This window comes from Papilio polytes, unplaced genomic scaffold, assembly GCF_000836215.1.
Source record: "Papilio polytes unplaced genomic scaffold, Ppol_1.0 DF824169.1, whole genome shotgun sequence".
Lineage (NCBI taxonomy): Eukaryota > Metazoa > Arthropoda > Insecta > Lepidoptera > Papilionidae > Papilio > Papilio polytes.
The window spans coordinates 1,481,248-1,496,628 of NW_013525035.1; the positions used below are offsets into that span (position 1 = coordinate 1,481,248).

The window sequence follows — 15,381 nt, forward strand, 5'->3', positions numbered from 1 at the left end:
ACGGTTTATATTCCTTTTTTTCGTAAACACATTTATCTCAGCCGATATTCGCTACCGCAAGATTTAAAGGTTCAATTAGTAATTTAAATTTATGTAGATCGGATTTGAACAGAGTGTTTCGAGTAAACTTCCCCGCACACGGAGTTTTTAAAGTACGATAAAAAACTGGTGTTGGAATTCTTGCAAATGAAAGAGCTTTTTAACACAAAAATACCTGCACTTCGAAAGCTTACAAAGTTTATTGTGCAAGTTGTCATTTTAAGTGCCTTTGTAAACTGACGGCACGTAAATCTATTAGTTCTATTACCAAACTACAAGTTTCTGGAACTACAAGTTTCATACTCTTATAAAGATATGTCGCTGTCTTACTGTTTGTCGAAGTTCGAGTTTTAATTATTAAAACCTTCGTCGATTTAAAGATTTAAAAAAAAATCGTTCCAATTTTAAAATTCAAATTCATTGTAAAAATCTTTTTCTCTGTGCACGTTTGAAATGTCTAACTCGTAGCTTATCTACATACAAATGTTCTAAAAGCTGGGCAACCGGCGTCAACGCTATCTGGGGGAATCCAGGTTACCTACATTTCAGAGAAAGGCTTTCGATGTTCAGGCTAACATAGATAACCAACACATGTTAAATCTTTTGTGTTAAACGAGAATTATACGTTCTCTAGTTTTCATTTATTCACATATATACTATGATGAATGAAATTAAGTTTTTTTATGTGTTTATTCGTGCACATATCTGGGAAGTCAACTAACCTTCCAGCCAGCGTGGTTGTCTATGACCTAGTCACGCTTTACTTTGGGTAGGCTCCAAACTGTCAGCTGTTGGAAGTTTCTTATTAATATCCTAAATATGTCGTATATTTGCTAACTTTAAAAAAATGGTAATTTTTTTGTAATACAACGTATCTTTTATTAAAAACTTTTGATTTGCATACATTAAGCTTTATTAAGCTTCCACTAGCAACATTAAAAATGCATTCAGAAACAATATTCCGTAAATATATACGTCCATTTTAATTAAATAACTATTGAATGTAATTTAAATATTCGATAGACGTTGAATATCAATAATACGATAAATTCAGTTCAGTTATATGAATATTTGATTTTTTAGTTAGTGTAATCAAAATGCAATTTTAGGAGTCATATTAGACAGGTCCCTTTGACTAAACTATAGCACAATAGTTGTGCGATTGTCGATTGTTTCGCAATTCAACTGTTTAGCGTAACTGAAATTTAGTAGTATGCACATATAAGATCATAGGAAACAAAGCGAGATTAAACAGTTGTCCGATAGCTTAGTCAAAGGGCACGCTCTAATATTACTTCTAAAATTGTAATGGGGTTTAAATTAATTATTGTGAAAAATATTGCCTGTGTTACTAATTGATTACGTAGCTTTTTAACTGTGAAAGATTTGAAATCGGGCCACTAGTGTTTAAGTTATTTCAATAGATACAAAAATACAAATATCTTGACTATTAGTATAGATATAAATGGCTAGAAACGTGTTGAATCGCTTTATCAGAGTTTCCTAAATTGTGTATTTCTTTAATGTTTTATTTAAAACAGAGTAATTTGATTCTTACCTTTAATCGAACATTCAATTTACAGAATCGTAATACAATATTAGTTTAATTAAGTGTCCGCGGAGAGTGGTTGATCAGATTTCACTTGTAGTATCCATTTACCGATATTAAAAACAAGATGAAATGAAGCCCTGATTTGATTGACTGCCTTTTTAAAAGATATTCGGTTACCGAACTTTTATTTTGCGATATTCAAAATTAGTTAACTTTAAAATTGATCTCTGATTTTACTTTAAAAAGGACATTGATTTAGAAGATACTAGCTTTCGCCCGCGACTCCGTCTGCGTGGAATTAAAAAAAACAAAAGTGAGCATGTGTTCTTCTATACTATCCTCTGTATCAAATCGCATTGAAATCCATTCAGCCGTTTAAGCTACAAACTCTTAACATCCAGCTAAACTTTCGCATTTATAATATTAAGTATGATGTTATTAATACCTGGTTTCTGAAGTTTCGATTTATTTTATCATTACGTATAGATTCATTAGTGTTAGGTTGATGTTTCAACGGAGTTACAGTTAAGTTCGGAAACACAATCCACAAAATTGTAGAACCAAAAACACTAACGAATTGTTAAACGTAGCTGGGAAACCGACCATTAGCCATTATGTGAACAACAATTCTATACAGATCTATGATAGAAAAGAGACGAAAAGTAGGAGACAGAAATAAAGTATGATAGAATGGATAATAAAACGCCATAGTGGTCCTATATTTACTATGTAAACAAAAGGTAAAATACAAGATACACATGTGAACACAAATTTTCATATGATTATAAAATTATTTTTTTATAATATTTCCGTTTGCCTGCTCGACTGGATTGCGCATTTTACAGCACTCCATATCATGTTAAATTAAAACAAAAGATTGACCGTAATGAAGCACCTGGCAGGTACAAAAGACCCCACCGCGGTCTATTGACTACGGAATGTGGGGACACCGTGACTAAAGCGTGGTGGGACCCTGCTTATTACAACCGCTTTTGTGTTGTAATAACAAGATGCTCTTTTAAATTGTTATTGTTCTAATTAGCAAAAAGGACAGCTATGCAAGTTTTTAGCTATTTAAAATTAATGTAAATTATTGTGTTTACGATGGGGACATAAAACAGAAAGTGTTAAGACTGAATGTAGTTGGCTACAAAGGTAGAGGAAGACCGAAGAAAGTATGGATGGATTGTGTGAAAGAGGATATGCTTAAGAAAGGAGAGGATTCAGATATGATAGCTGATAGAGATGTATGGAAGAGCAGCACGTACTGTGCCGATCCTCCGTAAGGGATAAGGGCAAGTGGATGATGATTATTTTGTTTATCCGTTTTAACAAGAATGCTAGTTTCAGTCAAAAAAAACTGTTAACGACATATTTCAATAGGGATTTAGTATGATTTTTAACTCAGAGTTTTAGAATTAATACATTAAATGTATTTGTTTTACCGATACTAACTATTTTTTTAGGTATTAATAGGTAATACGACGCTTACAGCACATTCTTATTTGAAAATGACTACGTTAAACAATTATTGACCGTTATTTATTCGAAAACCCACAAACTAATAAAGCTATAACACTCATTTTAAATTGATATTTTGATAGCCATATTGTAATATTAAAAATTGTGTTTTTGTGCATTCACCGTTCACCAATTTCAACAGTACCTTGCAGTAAAAAGTTAAATGAATTTCGTGACAATCATAAACTTTTTTAACATAAAGTAATGAAAACATTTATCGGAAAAGCATATAAAGTAAATATGCTGTTAAGTATTTTTCTGTAATATAAATCGATTTGTAGTCGGGGATAAAATTGTACACTAGCCGTCGCCTGAACTTCGTCCTCGTGGAATTAAAAAAATATTTAATAGCATATGTGTTCTTCAGCGTCGGTGGCTCAGTGGTTTGAACACTTGATTTGTAATCTACAGGTCTTGGGTTCGAATCCTGCCATGTACCAATGTGATTTTCGATTTTTCAAATTTTCATACGTACATAGTTTAACCGACGTTCTTACGGTGAAGTTTCCTTCGTGATGCAACCTGTACATATCGGCGAAGAAATTTAAAGATGTGTGTGAAGTCAACCAACCAACACTTGGCCAGCGTGGTTGACTATGGCCTAGTCACCCTAACTTAGGGTAGGCTCCGAGCCCCTCGGTGGGGACGTATAGTGAGCTGGTGATGATGATGAAGATGATATGTGTTCTTCAAGACTATGTTCTGTACATATACCAAATTTCATACAATTTCATGCTGTTCTGGAATTACATAGTAGCAAATATCTATCAAAACTTTCACATTTTAAATAAGTCATCATCATCCACTGCTGGTTGGTAAGAAGTAATAAAGACAAAGGTTACAATTTTTCTATGTAGTCATGGAATTACAAGAAGTTATTTGAGAACACTTTTATACAGAAAATTACTCTATTAAAGTATTAGTTACTATAGTAATTTGATATTCGACAAATGCAAATTATAATGTCCCAAAATATATAACCTCAAAGAATAAATCGCTAGCTTCAAGTAGATTTATTGCTCCAATCTCCGCGAAACAACGGCACGGCACGCCCAGCAAATCTAAAGAATGGCTGTTTTGGAACTTACTGTTGTAATTCCCCCCACAAATTCGCTACGTACAATTCTAATTTTCTTTGATTTTCATCGACGGTTCACCCTTGACCCATCATTTATTTAGTTACTCATTTCTCTCAACTTATAATGCATTTAACGATAAGAAAATTCCAACTCTATTGTCATTAAATAGAGTACATTTTCCTATAACAGATGTACAAAATAAGTCCCTTTTAGTATAACACGGTCGATACCAGTATAAACGTAACAAAATGTCGAAATCGCGTGTTACTTTGTACTTATCTTATTGCTATTTTGCATATATTATTTGTATGCATATTACGTTACAAACTTGGGGTTTCGTAAGCTTTTATAATTTGCGGTATTGTAACGTAATATATTACGTAATGTTATATTTTTCAATTACTATCTACACTAATTTAATGTATTGTAAACACACAGCTTTGTTTTTGACTGACTTCCCATAAGAAGGAGGTACTCAATTCGTCTATATGTTTTTTTTTTATGTGTGTTACGGCATAACTTCGCGGCTAGTGGACCGATTTTTCTAATTCTTTTTTATCCGAAAGGTAATGCTTTTTTAAATCTCTACACTTACGATACGCTTTAAGCCATATTTTCCCGTCTATTTAATTTAGAGGATAAATAAATCAAAAAATGATACATGAAAAAGAGACAAACTATTGGTCAATGACTTTCCTGCGTCTTGTTATTAAATTTACAAGATATGTAAATATTTTTAACCTAAAAGCCAGATATATTTTGGGTTTCTCAGTGAAATATTCCGATATAAACTAGGTAGAACCGAAAACAAAGCCCATAAAAGTGAGGACAAACTTTCCCCCGGCCATTGTATTGCCCAACTTTGCATCGCCACCTGGATTTTGTAAATCCGAAATCGGGTTTGAACCCCGTAACGTCCGCGAAGGGCTCACATTATCATAAGTTTCATCCCAGCCGGTAAGCCTGTAATCCTACTGTACCGATCTCACACAAACCATAAGGATTTTAGATTGTACTTAAATAATTCAACTAACTTAACTTTGTTTTGAAGAATTTTAGTTGATCATTGTAATTAAATTCCGTTTTCAATTTTAAAACCTCTGTTTTTTTAAACTACACACCTTCAGTTTTGACAGTTTTTTCTAACTTAAGTAGACTAATTTCAACCATCTTTAATAAGGAACTAATCAGATTTAACTGTACAGTTACATACAGAACTGACAATCTTTGGTTTGACTAAAGAAAGTCTCAAGATAAACAACAATCTCTCTTCTTAATAGTTAATTAATACTTCAATAGCTTTATTCTTTACTTTAGTATTGTTAGTCTATTACATCATTTTTTTTTCTTTTTTTTTAAAATACATGTTTTTTTTTTAAAATAACAAAATAAAACATATTATATAAAAAAATAGAGGTCTACCGGCTGCAGAATCCGATGACTCAAGCAACCAGTGGTCAGGGCTGCAGAGATAGGAACCTCCTCACTATGCGTGCGATTTCTAAAATAACCGCCTTTTGAATCGGTAATAATAATATAATAATAATTTTTTTTTACTTAATACAAACTTATACTGATTGCAAATCTATCAACAAACAAAATGTCCGTCCAACATCTAGTTTACAATATAACAGTTAAATTGTAATCAACCGACTATTGCATTGCTACCGCATAGCACCGTTATCCTCTCTCAGGACTGCGACACTATGAAACAGATAGCAGTAATCGAAGCAATGAAAATTGTAATAACGTTTGCTGTAAAGTGTATCGATTTTCACAGAATAAACGTACTTAATCTGCTAAAAACTAGATGTTCCACTCACAGTAATTTAATGATTACTTAGTGTAGATTTTAAGTACGCTTAATAACTCCCTTGATCTCTTAAACATTTTTTTTTTATTTTCGGCATTTCACTTAAAAACAAAGTAGAAGTATGTTTGTCCTTTTTTAACAACGGTCATCTTGATAAAGATATAAAATAAATTATAAAACTAATAAAAGTGCTGGAGATAGAAGTGTTATTTTTGATAATATTACCCTAGTGATGGCCGTCAGTCGTCGATATCGATGACTTAACGATTCTATCGACTCGATGCGTGATTAAATTCCGAACATAATGCGTAAGTTATGACACGAATTAATGAAACATTTGACGCCGAGTCGACTTCGAACGCTCGTTCGATGCAATAATGACACGATTTATGTTTATGAAGATGTTAAAATTTTATGTCTTGTTAATTTGGTCTTTTATAGCTCGCCGATGCAAAGTACGATCGAATATGTGCTCTTTTAATTCCTTTTTCTAAACTGATGTTTTATAGTTTAGAAATTTTAAGTTATTTATAGCTTCGCACCTGTATTTTTTGGATTAAGAAATGAAATAGAAGTTAAAATATGATTTAATGTTATTTTATTCGTGTTTCTTTTTTATTTTCTTTTTAAATTAATTTACTTCCTAAATTCCTTTGTTTCTTCATCAAAAGAACTTTTTTAATTTCATTATAATGAAATGTAGCCTTTTTTATAAATAAATTCATTGTATTGTAAAATGAAAATTTATTGCTACTGTAATATTTATTCACATGAAATAAATTTTAAAATTCCGAAGCTATTTTTAACGTTGCAAGGAATTTAGCCTACAGTTTTAAATCCCAAATTTTCCTTGAACGTGGAGTCAAGGGGAAAAGCTCCATTGTGCAAGTAGTACCTGAATCCACTTACGGTCCCTAGACGAAGGCAATGCCTTCAATGCAATCATTCCTTACCACCCCTCTTTTATCTCCGAGGGATGGGACATTAGCATTTTTATCGATAAAGCAAAATCGTAACATGGCTGTTACATCATTATTGGCGATTATCGTGTGGAATTTAAATGTGGATTTTAGGGATTAAACAAAAATACATAGTCCAGCGTTACATTTTGTTATTTTCTCAAAAGTCCAAGATCCTTTTCACGTTTTTATCGTTGGCATTTTTATGTTAATCTTAACTATTTTTCTTCTTATTACACTTTACTTTTATGATTTTAACAATAGTTTTAACATTGACTGCATATTCATAAGGGTACAAATGTTTCTAATATTGTAACTCGAGTTTGTAATAAGCGTTATTAAAAAAAAATCGACCAATTTAATTGTGTATCAGTTATACTATGAATAGGTAACTAAGGGAGGTTCTTAGTGTAGATTTGTCGTTGCATTGAAAATAGAATTACAGTCGTGTGCAATATTAGCGCGTTTGTGCCCGAGGCTCGGCCATCCCTTGGGCTTTCAATATATCCGAATATATTTATTTACAGTAAGGAAGGAAGGCTTCCCGTCGACTGCTTTGTGCGGTCGGAGTACGGGTGTTGAATACGTTATTTTGTCAAATCTGCGCTCGTTCGGCTTGAGATGTTCAATATTACGAATTGTTTGACTATACTAATAGCTTGAAGATTTCTTTTTAATCTTGAGTGGATTTATTATAACAAGCTTTAGCCCTACTTCGTCCGCATGGAATTAAAAAAACAATAGTAAGTAGCCTATGTATTTTTCCAGACTATATACATCTATGCCAAATTTCATCCAGATCGGTTCAGCAGTTTAGGCTACAAACTCTAACAAACATCCATCCATCTAAACTTTCGCATTTATAATATTAGTAATGTTATCTAGGGTTTTTGCGTATTAAAAGAAGGACATGTGTAATGTTTATTTTCACAGTAACATAGAGCAACAAAAATTTAAACGGTTTTTGAAAAGAAAAATCTTACCGGTAGTTGATTACATTTATACAGATACTAGTTTTTGGCTTCGGAAGTCGGTAGATTTTACAATTATATATAATGGTTTAACGTACTTGTTGTGGTACTAAATATTCTGGATCGGTTTCCACAATGCCGCAAGCTGAAACCAATACTGCTATTGGAAATGGTTGTATTCACGAAATGCTTGGATTTCATGATGTTCTATTTAATAATAATAAATGTAATGTTATAAAAATTCAAATCAAAAATATTTTAAAAGTAATCATTGACCGAAATCTTATCTTACTAATATTACAAATGGGAACGTTTAGATGGATGTTTGTTAGAGTTTGTAGCCTAAACTGCTAAACAGATCTCGATGAAATTTGGCATAGATGTAGAGGATAGTCTAGAAGAGCACATAGGCTACCTATTTATTTTTTAAATTTCATGCGGTGTATGTCGCAGGTGAAAGCTAGTTACTGATAAATCAGCCGACACAAAGCGTACATCTCTCTGAGGGTGTATGTATTTTTTTATTCAAAAGCAGATAATTTGATTTTCTCGCACGACTCACCACAAAACTCCCCCAAAAAAGTGCCACAAAATTGTCAGTCCGTTAAATCTCGTGTACACAAGACAAGTTTCAAAACAATCGTTTTGAGAGAGTAAAAAACGCGGTGGGTTTAATTAATAAAAATGTCAGCAATTCAAACATTGCGCGCTTCCCCATTACTTTGACTATAGAGGAACGGACTAGGCATAGAATTGAATTAAATACATTCTGATATGTCTGTATGAATTGCTAATCGACTAAAAAATTTAAACGCTTATAAACCGAGCACACATGCACGATATTTAAGAATAATTTTTGGACAGAAGGTTATGCGCGCATATGACAGATCCTGTCTTTAAATGTCAAGGCTTTATGTACCTATGCTAATGAGTGACAACCCTATGTGAATGGAATTGTCATGTTAGGACTGTGAAGTTACAGTAACTCGGCTGCAATGTTTTTTTTTGCTCTTGTCTAGTAATGTCTAATAATACGCAACTTTTAAATTAGGCGGGCTTTTTTCGCGCGCTTTTGTTTTAGCAACATTGTTATGTTGGCAGTGTCTCAATTAGTGTTGTTTTAATCCAAAAATAGCTTTTGCTCGCGACTTCGTCCGTGTGGAATTAAAAAAATCAGCCTATGTGTTCTTCCAGACTATTCTCAATGGTAAATTTCATTGACATCTATTCAGCTGTATAGGCTTGTATCTCTAACATCCATCCATCTATGTAAATTTAGCATTTATAATGTTAGTAATTTTAGTAAAAAATTTAATAAAACTTTTGACAAATTTTATTTAATAGATTTTTCTAAAAATTTTACATAAAACTATTGAAATAATAATTATGTTATAACTTTCATGTTATGTTATAAACTACATGCACACACAAACCTTTTCTTTAACTAGTGTACAAGGAGTCTATAATCATAAATAAACAAATATATTAGGAAATCGAAGGGACTACCGCACGAATACTGTTTGCATTTTAAACGCTTGCTTACACAAACTCCCGCATAAATAATAAACTCGGCTTTCGTCTATGCATAAAAATTACGAAGCCTCAAGTTATAGTTTAAAAATAATTTATAATTTAATAATCTCTCTCTCTTTTTTATCCTTTTCTCTCTCCGGGTCCAATTATCCGTCAAAATTGTAAAATTAGATCTCAAGAATATGATGGCGAAATCTTTTTTTCCATATTACATACAAAAACTCTAATATCTATATTAATATTATAAAGAAAAAAGATTTGTATTTTTGGTATTATGTATGTATTGAAATAACTCAAACGGGGCCGATTTAAAAAATTATATCACTATTATAAAGCTATGTTATCAGTAACATAGGTTAATTAATTCCACGCGGACGATGTCGCTAGCAATAGCTAGTTTATTATATAGATTAGATTATTTCAATAAGAGATAACATCCATAATTTCAAAAAATAAACTTACTTAAGTTGTATTATTATTATTCAGTTATTTACTTAATACTAAGTAACCCTTTAGTAGCTGTCTCAAAGTAAACCTCTCAGTGTGCTAATTAAAGTTAAAAAAATAACAATTCTTCGTAAAAGAACTGAAAAAGTTATTTTTGGCATTCGGTTCATTTTTATTGGAAAACATTCACTGTGCTATTTGACACTGGTTGTTAGTGCGTTCGTTTACAAAGAGGGAATATTTTTTATCAAAGTCCAATAGTATTTCAAACATATTTCTTTGTGGAAATAAATATTTTGGTACGGGAATTATTAAAAACATGGATACAACACAAAATTCGACTTATTTGTTTCAGAAAAGTGTGTCAAAACTTCTCTTTACGTTCATCGTCTAAACATATATTATGCGCTTATAAAAAGACTAGCTTTCGCCGGCGACTCCGTCCGCACGGAATTGAAAAGAAATAAATGCAAGTAGCCTGTGTATTCTTCCAGATTATCCTCTACTCCGTACCAAATTTCACCTAAATCTGTTCAGCCGTTTAGGCTACAAACTCTAAAAAACATCCATACATCCATCTAAACTGTCGCATTCATAATATTAGTATGATAGATGTGCTGTCTACGGTCTTGGTTGTCTCAAACGATAATGCCATGTTTCAATCGATGACAACTGCCACTTCTATAGGCGAGTATCGCTCTTGTACTGAGGCAATAAAAACTCCAAGAACAAGTTACAAAATACTCCCTAACGTTATGTAATCCGGTTTAAATAATCACTAATCGAGTCTTATTTCTCTACAAAATCTACAGTCTATTTATACTATTACCATATTTTATTTTAAAAAAAAGAAGTAAGCACCTTGAATGCAGCCTTTTTCTTACACAGTTTCATTACATTTTAGTTCTCGCTTGGGCCTAAACGAATCCCACTTCAACGTAATGTTCATGTAAATTCAACCGCCCACTGCAACTAGCCAACATCGGCTACCTGCCTCGATACAACACATTAAGGTGCGTACATAGTACAAGAGTTAGCGTTTTATTATTATTTTAATTTGGTATACTTTAAAAATTTCCTTCTTTAATTTTTATCTTGACAATATTATCGGTCTGACTTAACGACAATATTATAAAATATTTATTGTTGTTACTCAATGACGATTAATCTACACTTGTAGGTCCCTACCACTTGTCTTTAGACATTATTTAAAAACAAAAAATATTTTTCATACCATAATACCTTCCTAAAAATATTCTAAATTGAAAAAAAAAATACGTGATATAAAATACAGTTCTGTGACTTAATAATGTTTATCAACTTTGTACCATTTAATACTGTCGCTTAATCTTGTTAGTGTGTCATAGCCTTTAGCATCGCCGCATTCCTTACACAGTGCATACATTACCTGATAGCGATGCGTTCAGAAATATAGTCCTCTATAGAGTTACACTGCTCTGTGGCTAGTCTATAACAGAAAATACTTGTAACCTAATAGTGCACATTGAAATACTGCGTTGCGTTGAAACAAAATCGAATCAAACCAATTTTATTTTCTGGACGCAGTATGCATTTCAAAAGCTTTAATACATCCCTGAAACCGGTTACTATTTTTTTATGAAATTACGCTATTCAAATGGGCATTGAAAAACAGTTATAAAACCGTATCGTCTTGCAACGTATTAATCAAATGTTCTCTGGAAAAAAACGAGTATTCAAATACCTATTTTTGACTCAGAAACTAACTTAACTAACTTAATTAACTCATTAATCCAAAACGACGATGATATTGACCGTGATGTGAGAAATAGAATAAAAGGGGGATGGATGAAATGGCGACAGGTTACAGGTGTAATATGCGACCCGGATATTCCCCTTAAAATAAAGGGGAAAATTTACAAAACCGTCGTAAGACCTGTCATGATGTATGGATCTGAATGTTGGGCAGTAAAAAGGACGGACGAAAGGAGAAAACATGTGGCGGAAATGCGAATGTTAAGATGATGTGTGGGTTAACATGATTGGATAAGATTCGAAATGAGTATATTAGAGGAAGTTTGAGAGTAGCCCCAGTGGTTGAGAAAATAAGGAGTAAAAGGTTAAAGTGGTATGGGCATGTTATGAGGAGGGATGAATCGCATGTTACAAGGAGAACGTTAGTTATGAGTGTGGAAGGGTACATCGGTAGAGGTAGACCTAGAAAGAGATGGATGGATTGCGTGAAAGGTGACATGATCAAGAAGGGAGTGTTGACTAAGATGACGGATGATAGAATGCTTTGGAGGACGAAAACCCGGTTCGCCGACCCTACGGGAGTAGGATAAGGCAGGGGAGATGATGATGACTCAGAAACTAACTACGGTTTAGTACGAGTATATAGCACATAAGTCTTAATATCCTGCTAATAAAAGAAATGCGAAAGTATGGATGGATGTTAGGTCTCTTCTAAACGGCTAAATTAATTAAGAAGGAATTTGCTATAAATGTAAAATAGTCTGGAATAACAACGGTTTTCTTTTGTTGCTTTTTGGTTGATATTGGATACCGTCCAAAAAATAGTTTAAGAGCCATCCATGATTGCAACCCGTCATATCGATTCCTATCAATATATTCATAATTCAAACAAATAAGGGAAACGTAAAGAAAAAGTGGTTCAATTACATTTGTTTACTTGAGCTCGAGTTCTGAACAAACATATTGACTTTGTCAGTAAAATTGCTAGATTACCGTAATTCTGTTATTTAGTCACTTTGAAGTCGCCAAGCTATTGCAGTTAAAGTACTTAAGTAAGAAATAACTTATATTACGTCTTATAATCTATGCATAATACAATTGACAGCACACTGTGTTACTTGAATACATTTATTTATTTACTAGCTTTCACCCGCGACTTTGTCCGCATGGAATAATAACAAAAACATGTAGCCTATGTGTTCTACATCTATGCCAAATTTCATCACGATCTGTACAGCCGTTTAGGCTACAAACTCGTAAGATTCAAAAAAAATTACTAATGAGTATTACAACAGTATGAGAATTATTTCAGAATTTTTATACACAGCAGATGAAATTCAGTAAAATATTGAACTATCCGAATACTGAGCAAACAAAACTATTAAAAAACTTTCAACTCATTGAATTATGATCGTATTACTCGAATATGACGTGAGGTATAAGAAAGCTGACGTTGTCAACAATCGTTGAGATCGGGGGACCGGAATCAGTTAGGGACTTGATCCCAATATCGACTTTACCTTCCTGACGCCCGAGTAATGCTAGTTACACACAACCAGTACAGTGAATGCAGTATTGTTTTACGACGCTGGTCTATGATCACCTCAGTACTCCTTAACATTATATATATTGAAATGACTCAAAAACTATTCTAACGATTTAAAAAAAAATCCTACACCATTAAAAAGCTTCGTTATCAGTAACATAGGCTATAGCCTATGTTTATATATATTTTGTACTATATTTTAATTTAACGAAGACGAATACGCTAGCAACAGTTAGTAATGAATAAACTCAAAAACTACTTAGCCGATTTCTAAAAATCTGTCACCTTTAGAAAGCTGCGTTATCACTGGGTAACGTAAATAAAAAAAAAACAGGTTTATGCGCTGTTTGATATTTACAGAGCAATGTTTTGACCATATTGTCACAAAAAATGTGTTTTAAAATTTTCTATCTAATTTTTCTTCCGTTCGTGTGTTACTAGCATAAGCTGCGATCCCTAAAAATGATATCTGTTTGATGTGGCCTTATACATATTTAAATGAATCAAATATTTCCCCATCCGAAACATTCGCCTGTCGCCCGAAAATAATATTTTGTATATTTTCGCTTTCGCCAAATCTTTTTTTTCCATTCAGCGAAGACTTAAATATTTTACAAGCATGCTTAAAATGTTGCCAGTAAGCGGATTACATTCCCCACTCTACGGTTTTGTAATATGATAATAGTTTGGAATGACGGTTTTGTTTTTAATTTCACAATAACAAAGGTAAAATTTTTGGCGGAAACATGATGGATACAATAAATTTTCACCATGTTAAAGAAACCTTTTTATGGTAATTAAGTAGCCTATGTATTTTTCTAGTCTATGCTCTACATATAAGCCTAATTCCATCGAGATCTGTTCAGTCAGGCAACAAACTCTAACAAGCATCCATTTAAACTTTCGCATTTATAATATTAGTAGATAAGTGAGATGTGATTAGACGATGTTCTTTAACATAGACGAAATCGAAGGAAAATCTAGTTTCATATCATAAACTAGCTGTTCCCATGCGACTTCATCCGCAAAATATAAAATTATAAAAATTTAATTTCATTGTTCACATTTGTCAAATTATCAATTGCAAATGTCAAAACGACCAACATGATGTCAAACCAATGCAACCTTGCTTCCTTGGTGTTGGCAATAACTTATGGTCTCTTTCCCACATTAGGGTTTTTATCCAAAATTTTTACCCCTTAGTTTAACGGCATGAAAATATATAGCCTAAAGCGTGACGTAAGTGTAGGGCTTTTTATTAAAAAGAGCATTATTCGAAAATGTGCTGTGATTGCCGACATCTTAGGCAACAAAGAAGTGTGTGTTTACGCTTTATTATAATAGTATAGAACATTTTCGATTTCCAACGTAATAATAAAATTAGGTTATTAATTCAATTATATCTACTAAAGAACTTAGAAGCCTAATAGTTACGTTTCATTCAAGATATTCTTTATATTCAATGATAGACAAAATCGACTTTTCGTCAAGCCGTATAACCGCGAAGAGCATCAAAGGGATTTTGTTAGTAGATTCAGCCGCAATTCTATTATATTTTTTCTGATATGAGACGAATCATTTAAGTTATTTTATTTTCATTGATATTTTACGTAAAAGCATGATTTTTATTTAGTAGCTTTCGCCCGCGTCTCCATCCGCGTGGTATTTAAAATAAAGTAGCCTATGTGTTCTTCAAGACTATATCCTACATCTATGCCAAATTTCATTGAGGTCCGTTCAGCAGTTAAGGCTACAAGCTAACAAACATCCATCCATCAAAACCTTCCGACAGATAATATTAAGTAAGATTTTATTACGAAAGTGGTCAACGGTCCCAACGTAAACTTAAGTAACTGTAAAAGCCAAATATTATGTCAAAGCACAAAACAATTAATAAATATTTGTATCTCTTTATATTTATCACACTGATGATTTTGTGACAAAACTAGAAGTGACAAAATTTATACCATTTCGACCCTCCCTTAATTTACTAGCCCGTAGCTGTCACAATCTACTGGAATAGCTACACACAAACACGAAACGGCATGTGTATTCCAGCCCTAATGTAATCTAGGTAAAAACTAAAACATTGTACGGAAATTGTACCACGTTGTGAAAAGAAAAACAGCACTGCCAACTTGACAGAGAAATATCTGAAGTAAGCACCTGGGTGCCTTACAATTGAAG

The 15,381-nt window shown here is 32.7% G+C and overlaps 1 protein-coding gene across 4 annotated transcripts in view; it reads left to right on the plus strand.

The window, feature by feature from the left end:
* The window catches only part of LOC106111370 (latrophilin Cirl), a 285,223-nt gene that overhangs the window by 146,519 nt on the left and 123,323 nt on the right, over positions 1-15,381 (plus strand). The gene's annotated exons all lie outside the window — the stretch shown is intronic.